Source organism: Lathamus discolor, chromosome 1 (genome assembly GCF_037157495.1).
Source record: "Lathamus discolor isolate bLatDis1 chromosome 1, bLatDis1.hap1, whole genome shotgun sequence".
Classification (NCBI taxonomy): Eukaryota; Metazoa; Chordata; class Aves; order Psittaciformes; family Psittacidae; genus Lathamus; species Lathamus discolor.
This window is the reverse complement of record NC_088884.1, coordinates 79,408,665-79,423,225: the sequence shown is the minus strand read 5'-3', so window position 1 is coordinate 79,423,225 and position 14,561 is coordinate 79,408,665. Positions and strand designations below refer to the sequence as shown.

Sequence of the window (14,561 nt, the reverse complement as noted above, 5' to 3'; positions counted from 1 at the left end):
CATAAGTCAAATTGTACCACCTATAAATCTCTACCAGATTACCAGCTTGTTTTCCAGAGCTGTGTTGTGTGTGAATATACACACTGATACAAGTCTATATTACTCTCCCCACGGTCTCACATCAGCACAAACATACACAAACTAGGCCAAACTGCAGAAATAAACCGAATTCATCTGCTTCTGCAGAAAACAATGACTAAGACTAATCAGTACATTGCCTAATCTCACAATTTCCTTTTAGAAACTTGCACTCATCAGAATACTGCCATGAAAACTTCACAGCAGCTTCAGAGTAAATTAACAACTATACACATACGTTCATCAAATCAATTATAGATTTTCCTTTGCTCTCCACACAACCAATAAGAGAAAAATTTTAAACAGTAGATATGAAAACTATAGCTTAGACATGACCTCTTCTGGAATCTCTCAGGTCCTCAGGAATCTGAACTAAGAATGGCAAGCAACTGTTTAGGCTTCAGTCATTTCTATTCTAGGGTTGCTCTAGGCAGCATCTGTGTTTCCTTACGCAGTCTGGAAAAGAAGATGGCTAAAAGTTTTATTCAATTTATTTATTCTGAGAGGTTGAACATGAGGGACAGTAATCAAACTGGTGGGCTATACAAAAATAATCAGCATTAGAACAGAGAGCTCATCTACTTATTTTCACTTTAAAATTGCTATTTGATCCATGGAAGATAAATGGATATGCTTGCTATCTGATTCCAGTTCACAAAAAGGCTTATGCTTATTACATACAGCTTATTAAAGAATTGAAGTGTTAGCTGAACGGAATTCTTGATGAGCTATTAACCAGCTGGACCATCTTGTCACTTGGCTCAGATGCCTCATTAAAAGTTTTGAAGCTCATGTCAACTCTCATTTTGCAATGAATTGATTGCTTTGTCAGTGACAGCAAAGGTACATCCAATCATCTCAGTTTAATTTTACTATGAAAATCCAATTCTCCATTCAGCGGATGACAGTATTGCAGGAAAAAGCCTCCTCCACGATCTATTCTGGTTACCTTACAGATTTATTGACTCATTCCATCAAAAAACCAACTGCGACTCTTTTTATTTCACATACTTCTGCATGACTGTAAGAGTCCTTTTATGAAAAGCTACATGTCCAGAACAGGGTGAACCCTTAACAGACTCTGATAAAGGCATATCAATTTAGAGAATCAGAACCATGCTACAGTACTTCATCCTATATATGTCACAAAGCTATTAGCAAAGGGTAAGAATTAACCCTCTGATGAGAAGCTGCATTAATAAGCTGGCTGGAAATCCATGCAGAAGTGTCAAGATGACTCCAAAGATTTACTAATATCAAAGTAGAAGATACACAAGAATTAGTAATGTTCCTGTGCCTCTGACAAGTTTCTTTGCAAAAACACCACCATAAAGCCTAGAGGCAATAATCTCGAATGGTCTATGCTATTATTTAAGCAGCAGTCCCTGCAAGGCTGCCCCTGCACTCTTCCAGTCGTAAAATAAGCTCACACCAGCCTATAGTGCATGCTAGCTTCAAGTTTACACACAACATTGGTACATATATTGTGTATGCAGTTACACTTCACAGCTTTGCTTCTTTCTCTGCAAAGACATCCAAAAGAAAGTACTTCATTTAATTTACAGAATTGTGGATTACTATCAGTTATGACAGGATGATGTATGAAGTGTAGGCCAACTACCGGCAGCCAACAGAAAATCCTGACAATAATCACTAGAGAACTCCAAGCCAACCATGTCTCATTCAGAGATCCTTCAGGGATTCATCATAAACTCCTCAAATAATTACCAGGTGTTCTGCACATTTTTTGCAAGAAACAAAACAAAAAAGGGATCTCCTGTTTGGAAAGACTAAAGAGTTCCAGAAACTATGAGTTTCATGGGGGGACCAAAATCTGCATTTTAGATGAAGTCTCAGGAATACCTTGCATAAGTACTAGTATTAGTACAAGCATTTCCAAACATGAAAGTCCTAAAACACACTGGAGGAGCACTTGGGTATTTTTGAGACTCACTTGATCAATAACACAGTCTTCCTGCAACCTACCAGAATGACCGTCTTCATCTCAGGCTTCTCATAAAGGGAAGCAGTAATAATTTTTCTCTGCTTACCTCACAGGTTGTCTTATGAAATCATTCTTGCACCACTAGTATGTTTATTGCAGACTTTCACAATGATACCATAGACATCAGAGACACTTATGTTTACAATGCACCATGTACATATTCCTTGAGAAATACCACATAAGATGTAGAAAAGCTACTCACAGTCAAATATCTCAGAAAATATCAAAAGTACCACTAACATGCAAATGTAGGAATATGCACATTATCTTTTACAGAGCAAGGAAATAGAGCATAGGGAGTCAGGAGAAAGAAAACCCTCAAATACTTAAGACACTCAAATACTTAAGAGTAGGCCAGTGGTAGAATGGACAACTAAACACTGGCATCACAAAGCATCCTCTGCATCCAGATGCATAATTGGCTTTACAGTTCAACCCCGAATCATTTAAAAAATAGTGAAAAAGTAAGAGAAAACATAGTGTAATTGAAATGCAGACTGAGAGACCAGTTTGCTCCCATTACCTAAAGCAACAAAGGATACAACACCTAAAAACTGCAAGTGATTTGCTGTACAGTAAATCAAGGTAAAAATATGAACACCTCAGACATAAAAGGACTATATTCATAGAAGCTGCAGCAAGAAAAAAATAAAAGGGTGGGGAACGAACCACAAAAACCCACACCCACACTTAAGCATTAGTTTGTCCTGCAAGAAAAGGCTTCAACATCCTTTGACAACTAAAATCCAGTGTTGTAACACAATCAAGATGAAGAGGGTAATCTCAAAGGTGATTCAAAGCTAACAGACAGGGAAAAATGCTAGAGGAAGCTTAAAATGAATATTCAGGATTTGTTTCATGGAATTTGGGAACTACATATGGTAGTACTGCCATTGGCAAGGCTATTCTGTATTTAACGAAAGAGTTTTTCTCTCTGAAGAACACTACTGGGATTATCTTGCACTGCCAGAAGACCAACCATGACCTAGAAAATGTTATATACTCACCATAACCTATCTATGAATCAGCTATTCAAACTGATACAAGCTTATCCAAAAAATCTGTTTCTCACTCCAGTGTGTTTTAGTCACATACTTTCTGTCCTTGGTCTGATGCCACTTTACTTGTTTGAACAGAATACTGAAGGAATTTCTTGAAGACAAACTATATGAACTGAAGATGTCACGGTCCGGAGGGTCTACCTTAAATGGCTCATGACAACTTGTAAGCACACTTCCTTGTTTTCAATTTACCTCCTACTTTGTCACACTGAAGACCTTTAGTTGCAGTTCAAAATTAATTTTAGCTGTGAACTAAAGTGCATCCAAATAAAAATAAAAATGCAAGATGCAAATAGTCATCCCATACAGCGAAACATCTGATGCTCTGTGCATCATATAGCACATTTATTAGTTACGTTTAACATTGAAGAAGTTTCCTTAGCCAAAAAGTTACCTGAAAACATTTCTAGCACCAGGGCTCCATCTGAAACACACTCTTGCATGTCCAGCAAACCCATGTACACAAGAAGCCATGGCAGCTGGAATTCAAAAACGGTTTACCAAAAAAGCTGCACAAGTGTTCTGGTACTGCATCCCTTGCTTCAATGGCAGTAACTACATATCTGTAGGGATAAGAGTGGGTAACTAGATTTGAGACATTTCATGTTTCTGTTTAAACTGAATTCCTTGCCCCACCACAAAATCTCAAGCAGTATCTCAGTAAAACAACCTAATTCAGCTAAACACAGTATCATAAAGATAACAGACATTCAGATCTGGTTTTAGTCTCAAATCCACTAGTTACTACTTCAACAAGTACACAGGCTTACTCTTGCTAGAAAGGTCAAGCAAGAATTATCTTTCCCCACTCTTGAGACAATTGAGGCTACACAAGACCTTTTTTTTCACAGGCAGAAACACTGGCCAGATGGATCTCTGGACAGATACGTAGTAGAGCAGCCACATGCATTTTCAGAATAAGAGCCTTCTGTCCAGCTACCAGGCAACAGGATGCAAGCAGAATCAGGACAAAGCATATATGAGGAGAAGTCTAGAAGCACCTGAGAACTAGTTCCTTGTCCATCCTCTGTTGCTGCCCACATTTTCTTCAATTAGGTCAGAAACAATCCAAGTGCCAATCAAAATTCTAATGTTTGAATGCTTAGTATCTAGAGATACTCATGAGAACCTCACCATTTTTTTCTGAAGAGTTTGAGGTAGCTTTGTATTCTTTTCTCCTTAAGACCTAACCACTACAATGTATAATAGCTTTTCCAGAGAATCACTATGATCCAAGTAGAGCTCTCAGTAATTTCAACAGTCAGATGTGTGAAACAGTCTCTTGGGAATCCAATTCTAAGACCTCTTTTGCTAGGGAATCAAAAGGTGGAAGTGTCATTAGATAGCTTTAAATCCTCAAAATACAAGCAAATTCTTAAGACAGCTTTCTCATTGCCACCACAGGGTTCTGTACTTAGAACTGCAAGTTTCTTAGTTTGGGCCACAAAACTGAATTATTACTAAAGACGCAGAGAAGAAAGATAAGTACTTTAGCAACTCCTCATTTTCTAATTGTTTACTGAAAATGAAGACCAAGCATCCCAGAAATATTGGAAATAGGCTTCAGTAGCTAGCAGTAATATTAAAGTACAGAGCAGAAAGTTTTAAAACTCAGAATTTATTATTGACTGTACCAGCATCAATACTTAACAGCCTGCAACTGTGAAAGAGGGCATACCAACATGCTGTCCAATAAGAAGGAGCTGGACAGATGAATCACAGTCTGAGTTACAGTCCTATCTTCAAAGCTGCTAGCAAGATGAAAAATTTATGAACAGGCTTCTTCAGAATGAGTTACAACATATCTGTCCATCAGAAACAGACATTCCCCCTTGTGATTTCCCTTTGCAAGTAATAAAATCCAGACTGCACTGCAAACAAAGAACCACAGTTCCCCCCGCTTGCTGTTGCCCTGAGCACTTTGGCTACAGAGGCTACTAGTTTTTTGAGGCTATTTTAATCTCTTCTATGTTTCCAACACGTTTTGGATCTCACAGAAACTTTCTTGTAACTCCGAAGTATGCTTTTTCAGATAGACCTGGTCCATACTTAGTCACTTTCGGTTGAAGGTTCACATAACCCATCCTTTTGGGTCTACATCTGCAGAGCAACTATACTCAGTGCAAACCAAACTAAGATAACATGACCACTTTCAGCATACTAAATTGCTGACTCAGTCCAAACGATTCCATTTCAGAATTAGTCACATGTATAAAGCTGTAAGATAGAAACTGAAATTTGTGCCACTATGAACTCTTCTTATCTCTGACTTCAGTATGCTTGCATCTAAATAAGGACTTGAAGAGAGATCTACCAGCAGAGACCAGCTTTGTAGAAATAGGATGCCCTTCAATATTCATGTTGTTTCTGAAGACAGTGGAAGGAGATGGTGCCGTAAGAACATGGTGAAAACTTAAGACCACAGGGAAACTACAGCTGCAAGTACCCAGGGTTTCATTTTAATAAATGTAGGGAACAACTTCCAGGTAATCCAAGGGATAACCACCTTTTCCTGTTGTAAGATCCTGCCAATCAGCCCTTCCTTACAAAGCACTTCCAAATTTCTACTTCCCAGGAAGGGCAAACAACATCAGACATAGCACAGAACAGACTCTTAGCTAATTAAAGAGGAATTCCCACACAGTGTACTAGATACTAAACACTACAACAAAACTAGAAAGGCAACTACTACTCTGATTATAGCTATATTTAGACTGTTTAGATTTTTTGCACTTGTTTCACTTACATACATTTCTTTGGACTTTTATTTCCCCTTCCCTCCCTCTTTCCTACCCCCTAATCATGACTACTATGATTAAGAAAAAAAAAAAAAGCCACAACAAAACATTTCTCTAACTCTGCAGTCTGTATAGCAAGTGTTTGGTTTGCCAGTGGCCCTTGTTTCCTATTTCACTTAAACCCTTAACATCAAGAGTCCAGTTTGATATGAAAAATCCAAAAGGTATTTAACCTTTTACAGCCCAACTGTAAACATAGAAACTCCTGTATGTTAAAATACACTTGAGAGAAAAGGATAACTGCCAAATCTAGTAATTATATATATATATCCCATTCTATCCATATTTTTTTTTTCTTTAAGGCTCATGGAAAGGCAGATTTCGACCAAGACATTTGCTTTTAAAATAAGGAAGTCGCTTTGCAAGATCCAAATTTACTGTAACTAAGACCATTCTATCAATATATTATCACAGATGTTTGCATCAGACCAACTACAGCATACCAGTACAAAAGCTAGTTCTCAATCATCTGAACACTGGGGGTTAATAGCTGCAAAGTCTGCTGCATCTGCAGAAGTAAAGCCTGCTGTTCCACAGAAGATTCTACACTTGAAAAAATCATCTCCTATTCCTCCAGAGACACTTATGTCCTGATGAAGCAAGTAATTTCTGAGGATATTAAACTTTATCAGCTTAAACAGTTGCAACACAAATAAGGGAACTGAATTATATTGTACAGCTTTCTATCTTGCATTTCCTATCCTGAGGGACTGACTTGCATATGCTGCACAAAAAGTAATTATACGTTTTTAAAGCACAAAGCCAATATGCATTGGAAGTTGAACAAACTGCTTCATATGGCATCATACGGGCGCTAACAAGAGACTACTGACAGGCTAGAATGTGGATCAAGTCTTTGGAGTTTAAAAAAGATAACAGTTTCCAAGTACGCCTAGTCTAGAAAATACCACTTATTTTAAAGCTTTATTATCTGAAAACTGTTTACTTTAAAATGCTTCCTCAAAGACAACCCCCCTGTCTTAACACTGCTTTTATGTCCCTGCTTCACAACTCTGAAATATAAAAGTTTAAGGCACTGATGGATTCAACAAAGCAAGCACTTTTCCCTGAAGGATATGTACTATCTTTGCTGAAGCTTCTTAAACAATTAAGCTCAAGACAGACACCTGGCTTAAAAGCTTGCAGCCCAGGGGGTTAAGGTACACACCAGTTGGACAAGTGAAAGCAGGACCCTCTGACAGGAATCAAAAAAGTAAGTGGTGCTACATGATGCATTAGCCTCAAGTGTCCTTGCAAAGAATATAAAAGTAGATGACCACTATGTAACTATAGAGCGTTACCAACACAATTCTTCCAAAGACAGCTTGCAAAACTACAAACCATTACAGATCCAGACTTCAAGAAAGTTACATACTTATGCTATAAAACAGAACTCTCAATCTGCTTGACTCTGCAGTTCCAAAAGCACAGTAACCAAGTTCAGTAAGCAGCTTCCTAACTGGATGAGTGAACTGTATTCACATTGCCAAAAGGAGAAAATGCCTAACGGACATTGATGTTAAGCACATTAATCACCCATATTGCACTAACTCAAGAGTATTGCAATAATATATACGTCTGATTTCTCAGTTCTGGGCTCTCAGACATGGACTCTTCATTTCGCTACCATCCAGGTTAAAACCGAAAGGTTTCATGGCATTAGATGAAATTTATATGCAGAGTATTTCCAGTGACTAATGAGGACAGAGCTCATTTGGAACGAGATACAGGCTGTCCCTTAGATTAAGGTCAACAGTCCTACTGAAGAAATCCAGTCCATCATGAATATGGAAGACAAATACGTGACTTTCATACTTTTGGAAGAAGCAAAATAGGTATCAACTTGCACATTATGCCAACTGATGCAGGGAAACGCAAAGGAATTCAGTTATGAACAGCTTAATAATTTTAACCATCATTTTAGGAATTCTCACCCATGTCTTGCACATTGTCACCATTGTCCTGCACTGAACATTCAAATACTGAATTGTTGTGGTAGGATTTTTGCCAGCAATGCCCAGAGAGGCTGCAAAAGCAAGAAAGATGTCTCTTTGTGTTGCTTTAGCCAAAGAACTCTCCAAAATGACTTTTCTTTTGCAACTTCAACTCTCTGCTACCATAATGCTTAGATTTTTAGTCACTCAGCACAAGAGCATACTCCTCTAATGCCTTTAGGACAGTTACTGAAGAGAGTTAACAGCAACTATTGCTCCATTTGCCAATCTTTTCCGAACAAAATCAGAAAACTACTAATACTCTACAGGTTCTGTTTTCTAAAGTGCAACACTCCAAACATAACACATGAAGCTTTCAACTATTGTTTAGTAGCTCCAGAAGGTGTTTTCTATCCAAAGCACCACAGCTGCAGTATCCAAATTAGATCCACAAGTAATCCAGCAGGGTAGTTCTTAGAAGAAGGTAAGAGGAAACAGCAAGACAGAAGACTAGCCAACACACATCATGTCTTTGACCCTCAGGGTGAAAGAAAAACATACTCGACACCCAAGATCTAGAAGGCAAAATAACCTAATATCGCCTCACATCAGTAACAACTGTGGAAAGCAGCTGCAGTGCCACAAGTCTACTGGTAAGCCGCCTTTGTCCTTGTTTCTTCTGCACCACTTTTTTCACGGAATATGGCATACTTGTCATTGAATAACCACTTGGGTCTCTATAGTTAGCTTATACAATATACTAGTGCTAGTCAGATATTGAATTAGAAGCCAAGATACAAGACAGATGAAACCAAGACTCATCATCCAATCAAACATTTTTTCCACAGACGCTACAGGAGGAATCACGATAAAGAAAAAATCCTGGCAAGTATTTCAACAGGAACAGGAGAACAAATAAATAAAAGCCAACATGTAATCTCCAAGTTACACCACCACCAGTCACAGTCCTATTAGAAACTCCAGGGTAATGGGCATGTGGGCATGTTGCTAGATACAAAATAGCCTCTGCACTTCCACCATTCAGGAAGAACTAAAAACCAAATAGCACAATAGCCACAGATGCTTACCAAAAAGTGAAACTAAAGTGATAAAAAGGCAAATTAATGCAGCTCAGTTTCCCCAGTAAGACAGCTGACCCCTCTTATCTTTGATGTGTCCCAAGATGTGAAAAAGTGCACAGCACCACAACCTTTGATCTCTGCTTGACAGAAGACATCATTCAAAACTTGAGATACTTCATCATCCTACCATGAGTAACAGGCTGCCCAAAACCAGCAAAAGACAGCAAAGCTAACAGCTATACCTGCTGTTTCCAATAGCAATACCTGCTCTTTCCAAGAGCACACACTGATGGCTCCCAGATCCTCAAATCGTAAACCTGACACTAAACTAGTAAACATCCATTCAGATGGATGTTCCAGATGAAAGACTTCCTTTGACACCAAAGCAAGAGATATATGGCTAAAAAACCACGAACATTTATCTGAATATGACCTATTCCAGACAACTTACAGAAAGCCAGAGAACAGGGAGAACTGAAGTCCATCATGATTCTGAAGCAAGGAAGTCATAGGCTTTTCAAAATACATGTCCATAAAGACCACTGATATATCAGTGAAAAGCATGCTCTCAGTTCCTGACACCCAGACCAACCACATGGATTCAAACACAACAGAAATTTTCATTGAAGGACATGAGCAATTCAAGGGCTACAAAAACCTCATTAAAGGACTCCAGAACAGGTGCAGCCTCCCTAACTCCCACTAGACTTCCAAAACCTCTAGAGATGCAAATCACCTCTTTCACACTGGCTGCAAAGGCTTCTATTCCACAAGCCAGAAAAAACTGAAATACCTGGAAGCGAAAGTGAAATCTATGGCATGTATGCAGACAAAGCAACTCAACCAGACAATGCAGTATTTTGGGATTTTGTTTTGGGTTGGGGAAACATGGCGGGGTGTGTGCGTGTGTGTCAGGTTGAGAAGCAGGTTCTTTGACTAAAACATAGCCAATTTCCCCACTTGTTTTCATAGAATCATAGAATGGTTTGGGTTGAAAAGGACCTTAGGTCACCTAGTTCCAACGCCCCTGCTACCGGCAGGGACACCTTCCACTACACCTTGTCCAACCTGGCCTTGAACACCACAAGGGCTGGAGAATTTACCAGTTTTGGTTGGTTTGGGGTTTGTTTTAGCACATCTGTAATTATTCCAAATTTTTGTTTTATTTCTATTTCAGTCGTAGGCACTGCAGTGTTCACTAGTTAAGAACTACAATCTTAGTTTACATTAGCTTTCTGCAGAAAAGCTATTTTAAGTTAATGACCATGTCCATTCTCCCACTTAAGTGTTTTTTCAGTCATGGACTTGGCACTCAAGGGTTTTTTTATGGCACTTTATTTCACATTATGCTCAGCAGCCCATGCAACACATTGTATTTTGCAACCAAATAGCCAATGCCCACTGGCAGACTTCCACCCCTCTCTTCTCAATATTATCTGAATAAATCAAGGATTATTTGCATATGGATGGCAGGAAAAAGCCTCTGCAACCTGCAAAGTCAAGTTAACCCCCTTCATTATCAGCATCAAGTAGATTTATGACTAATCTGATTATACTCGATTCACTGCTAGCTAGGATCACATCAGGTATCTCAGCTTTTTTTGCTAGGAATACATACTGAAACACAGACTAAGGATTATCAACTGGCCAAAAGACCACTGGCTAACAGCCTGAATAACTGTTCTTACCTAATAAAACTACAAAAGGAAAGGAGACACCTAGAAGATTTCAGAGCAATCCTTTTAGTTACTTTAAGAATAGCATCAGCAAAATCCAGCCTCAGTGGCTGAAACTTTATCATCAGTAGAAGAGGGCTTCTGTAATACTTTAGAAAAAGAATTGTAACTTCACCTGAAAGAAGAATTTGCATTTAAGCAGTTCAACTTCATTCCTCTTCTCTCAGAGAGTCTTAGAGCATTTTTTAACAGTTTCACAGCACAGCTTTATTTAGAGTAATGCTTAGGGACCTCTAAAGTAACAATCTGGTCACCAACTTGTGATCCCAGTGACTCCTGATAAATTCACAGCTGTTGGACTGAGTATTTATGCATGAAACAACTGACGTATTTCCATCTGGTCTTCATGACAAGAGGATGACTGCATAGAATGGCAAATCACTACTGCTTCCAAACAAAACTCAGGGAAGAGGAAAGGGAAACTGCTGAGTTGGACTGCCCTTGACCCAGGACAGACAACTCAGCTGTCACTTACATTTTGGTCATCTGAGAAGCAGCAGAAAGTATATCTGAAATGAGACACCCTATTCAGCTGAAGCTCAATCTAGTCCATGGATTTTTTTTCCCTTCCTGGAAAGAGATTTCGCCTGAGAAGGGGGAAGGCAGAAGGCAAGATTATAAGGCAAAATTCCCAAGAGAACTGTAAGCACATTTGCATGGAGAAGATTGATTTACCAGCTGGAAAAATCTAAGTTTGTAAGAATGAGTCAAAATTTAGACACAGGTTTTAACCATGCTCATTATTCTTTTACATAGGATAGATGAATACAGATACAAAATCTGCTCCATTCCAGACTGCACGGTGGCGGTTGGAAAAAACAAAAATCCTTGTTTTGCCAGATGGGACCGCAGGAGGATTCAGGAAGGCCAAAGTTAGAAAATAAAGCAAAAAAAAAAAAAATGACACTGGCAATGACTGATACAGTGTTTTGTTGGGGGGGGTGGGGAGGTGGGGAGGAACAAGAATACTTCCTGAACAGGTAAGAAGCAAGAACAATTACCATTCCCACACAGGAACATGAAAAACAAAAGATACCATTTCCCTGCATATTATTGCCAAAGAAGATAAGGACAGAAGTCAAAGGGAAAGTGGAAAATAGTTTTCTACATCATCAACCAACTCATTCTTTCCATTCTAAATTCCAATGCCAACTCCCCCAGATTTCATGCTCCTCTTAAGTGACAAAGTATACTTAAAACATCACTATGCTTCAGCCTGCTGCTTTTTAACTGCACTCATCCACACCAACTTAGTTAACGTGCATATCAGTTGCATCATTACCTGGTATTTACCCATGATTTTAGATAAAGTAGTTGCACTCCTTCAAACTTTATAAGCTTACCCAAGCCATGTGGTTTGTTGCAAAAAGTTATCAAGATCAGCAGTTGAGCAACATATAGTCTTGGATGTGATACAACAGTAAAATCACACAACACAAGCATACTTTAAAAATTCAGTTTTATCTTATAAGATGCCACATTAGAAATCACAGCTGTTTTCTGACAGAGGTCAAACCACTGCAGAACTGTAGTGAAGCAAAACTTCAGCTGAGCAACTCAGTGGTAAGTAAATTCTGCCACAAAAAGAATTTGGAGAAGTATTTGGTTGATGTTGAAGGTACATCGAGCTGCTTTAGCACACCTGATCCTGGCTTGCCTCCTCTGATTAGCCTGACCTAATCTAAAGCTACTGAAGCCTTCTTCACAACACCAAACCATTTCTTTGCTTCACCGTTTAAAATCATCACTGTTTGCACTAGTGTTTATTTCCCTATGTGAAAAAAGGACTACCAGAGCTCTTGCAGATTCTTCTCTAGTTTATCAGCAACCTCCAATTCAAAACCCTATCACTTACATGGTTTAGAATCTAAGGAAGCGTTCTCCCAGATGCCAAGGAATAATAGGATTGTACAGTACAGGTTTATCAAGCAGAAACCATTTATAGCGTAGATACATTAGTTTTCCCAACACCTCCACATCTGGGGAAGCAATACTCGGCAAAGTTTTTCTCACTCCCATTCTACTCAACATTTTAGAGCTCTTCATCTATTTATACAAGAAAACAGATCCAGAACACCTTCTGGGACAGCTAGTCATCTACCATTAACTAGGCCACAAACACAGGTTTGGGATAGACATCTCTCCAGTGCCAAAAATAACCCTTTCAAACACCTAAATTACAGTTACAAAGTTTTACCTCAGAGACAAAATGTGCAGGTTCACAATTACAAAATACTAAATAAACCACAGCAAATAGCAACAAGATGTTCATCATTATTAGCTGCTGCCCTTATACAGCTGAAAGACTGAATTCATGAAGAAAATTACTTTAGGTGTTCCTGTAAGTTACACACATATTTAATCCATAAGTTTGTAAAATACTGAGAAATTGAGGTATGACAGCAGTAAGTAGCTTATTCAACAAGATATTACTAAACTAAGACTAGAAAGAGAGGTTATTATGGCAAAAAGCAGTGAAGAAACCTACAAACATTAGTACAAGTATTATATTAATGATACTTTCATGAACTAGCCATTCATAGCAATGTGAATTTTCAGAATCAATTAATTGTTTTAAACTTGCCTGGTTCTAAAACATCAAAATCAATGTCTTGTACACCCTAAGAATCAAGGGTTTGCTATTCCTCACCTTTGTCTTATAAATGCCTTTTAAACTCCCAAAGTTCCTTAGAAGAAACCACTTAAGTCAACAGTAATGACAGATTTAAGAGTCTCCAACACCAATAAATCAAACTTCCATTCTGCTTAGTTTTCTGGGGTTTGCCCAAACTTGAGAAGTAAGATTTCATACTGCATGCAAGGAAAAAAGCTATTCTTTCTGAACTCTAGTCCCAAGATGTAGACAAGACAACTGGTTATTTTTCCTATTTGAAGTGCTACCTAATAAATTTAGTCACATTCAGTTGCACTGAACTGCTGTAATTTGTGATGTATTACTGTTGTGGCACCAGGTTTTTTACCCTCCCCATTACATACACAGTTCCATGACAAGCCCTATATACCCCATTTGATGCATCTGTGCAAACACCTTGAAAACTCTGGGAACACCAACTGTAAAGAAAAATCACCAGTCTGTCAAAAAAAAGCAAAAAAAGGGAGCAACCAGTATAGGATACTAAGCCACATTAGTCTAACTTAACTGTAGCAAGCTTTGCTTTACAGACACACTACCTGAATAAATCATGAAACTCATTTGGACAGAACTGTTTTCATCACAAGCACACAAACAGAAGGGACAAATTACTGTATCATTCTTTAGTAGCTATGTTACAATCTAAAGCATCTGGAAAGATTTGTTCTCCTACACAGACAAAAAAATGCAGTCCCTAAACAAAAGGATGTTAACTACTTATGTTTGTTCTGTACATGAAACTAACTCCAAACACAAATGCAACCTAAAACAATTCTCCGGGATCTTTCCACTTTCTGCAAACACAAGATGACAATGACAAGAAGCCAAAATTTCATGTTCTTCCTCCTCGCATTTCTCACTTTTTTGTTGCCACAACCACTGAAAAGCATTGAGCATTCAATTAGGTAGTCTACAAAACCAGAGGGAGCCCATAGGAAACACATGCAACTCTTCCTAGAGGAAGTCTGAGTATTAAAGACAGTTTTTTATCACAGATGTTCATGGAATTATAGAACGGTTTGAGATGGAAGTGACCTTCAAAGGTCCAAGCCCCCTGCAATAAACAGGGATATCTCCAGCTAGATCAGATTGCCCAGAATCACATCCAGCCTTCACGTATAGACCATGCAAAACCTATTAATGTATTACAGTATTGAAGACTTCAGCAGCAACCCATAGGCCCTTCCCTTTTTTCTTTTGTTGTTGCTGAGGGT

The 14,561-nt window shown here is 38.5% G+C and overlaps 1 protein-coding gene and 1 long non-coding RNA gene across 8 annotated transcripts in view; one reads left to right on the top strand and one right to left on the bottom strand.

The window, feature by feature from the left end:
• Window positions 1-13,459, top strand: part of LOC136015893 (uncharacterized) — a 35,230-nt gene extending 21,771 nt beyond the window's left edge. For 2 of the 5 annotated variants that reach the window (XR_010613397.1, XR_010613389.1), the window contains 2 exons: window positions 3,220-3,307; window positions 6,245-13,459. This is a non-coding gene — a long non-coding RNA (uncharacterized LOC136015893). The remainder of the gene's footprint in view (window positions 1-3,219; window positions 3,308-6,244) is intronic. The other 3 variants (XR_010613403.1, XR_010613400.1, XR_010613401.1) reach the window with 2 other exon arrangements.
• The window catches only part of WNK1 (WNK lysine deficient protein kinase 1), a 105,694-nt gene that overhangs the window by 79,639 nt on the left and 11,494 nt on the right, over window positions 1-14,561 (bottom strand). The window lies entirely within an intron of this gene.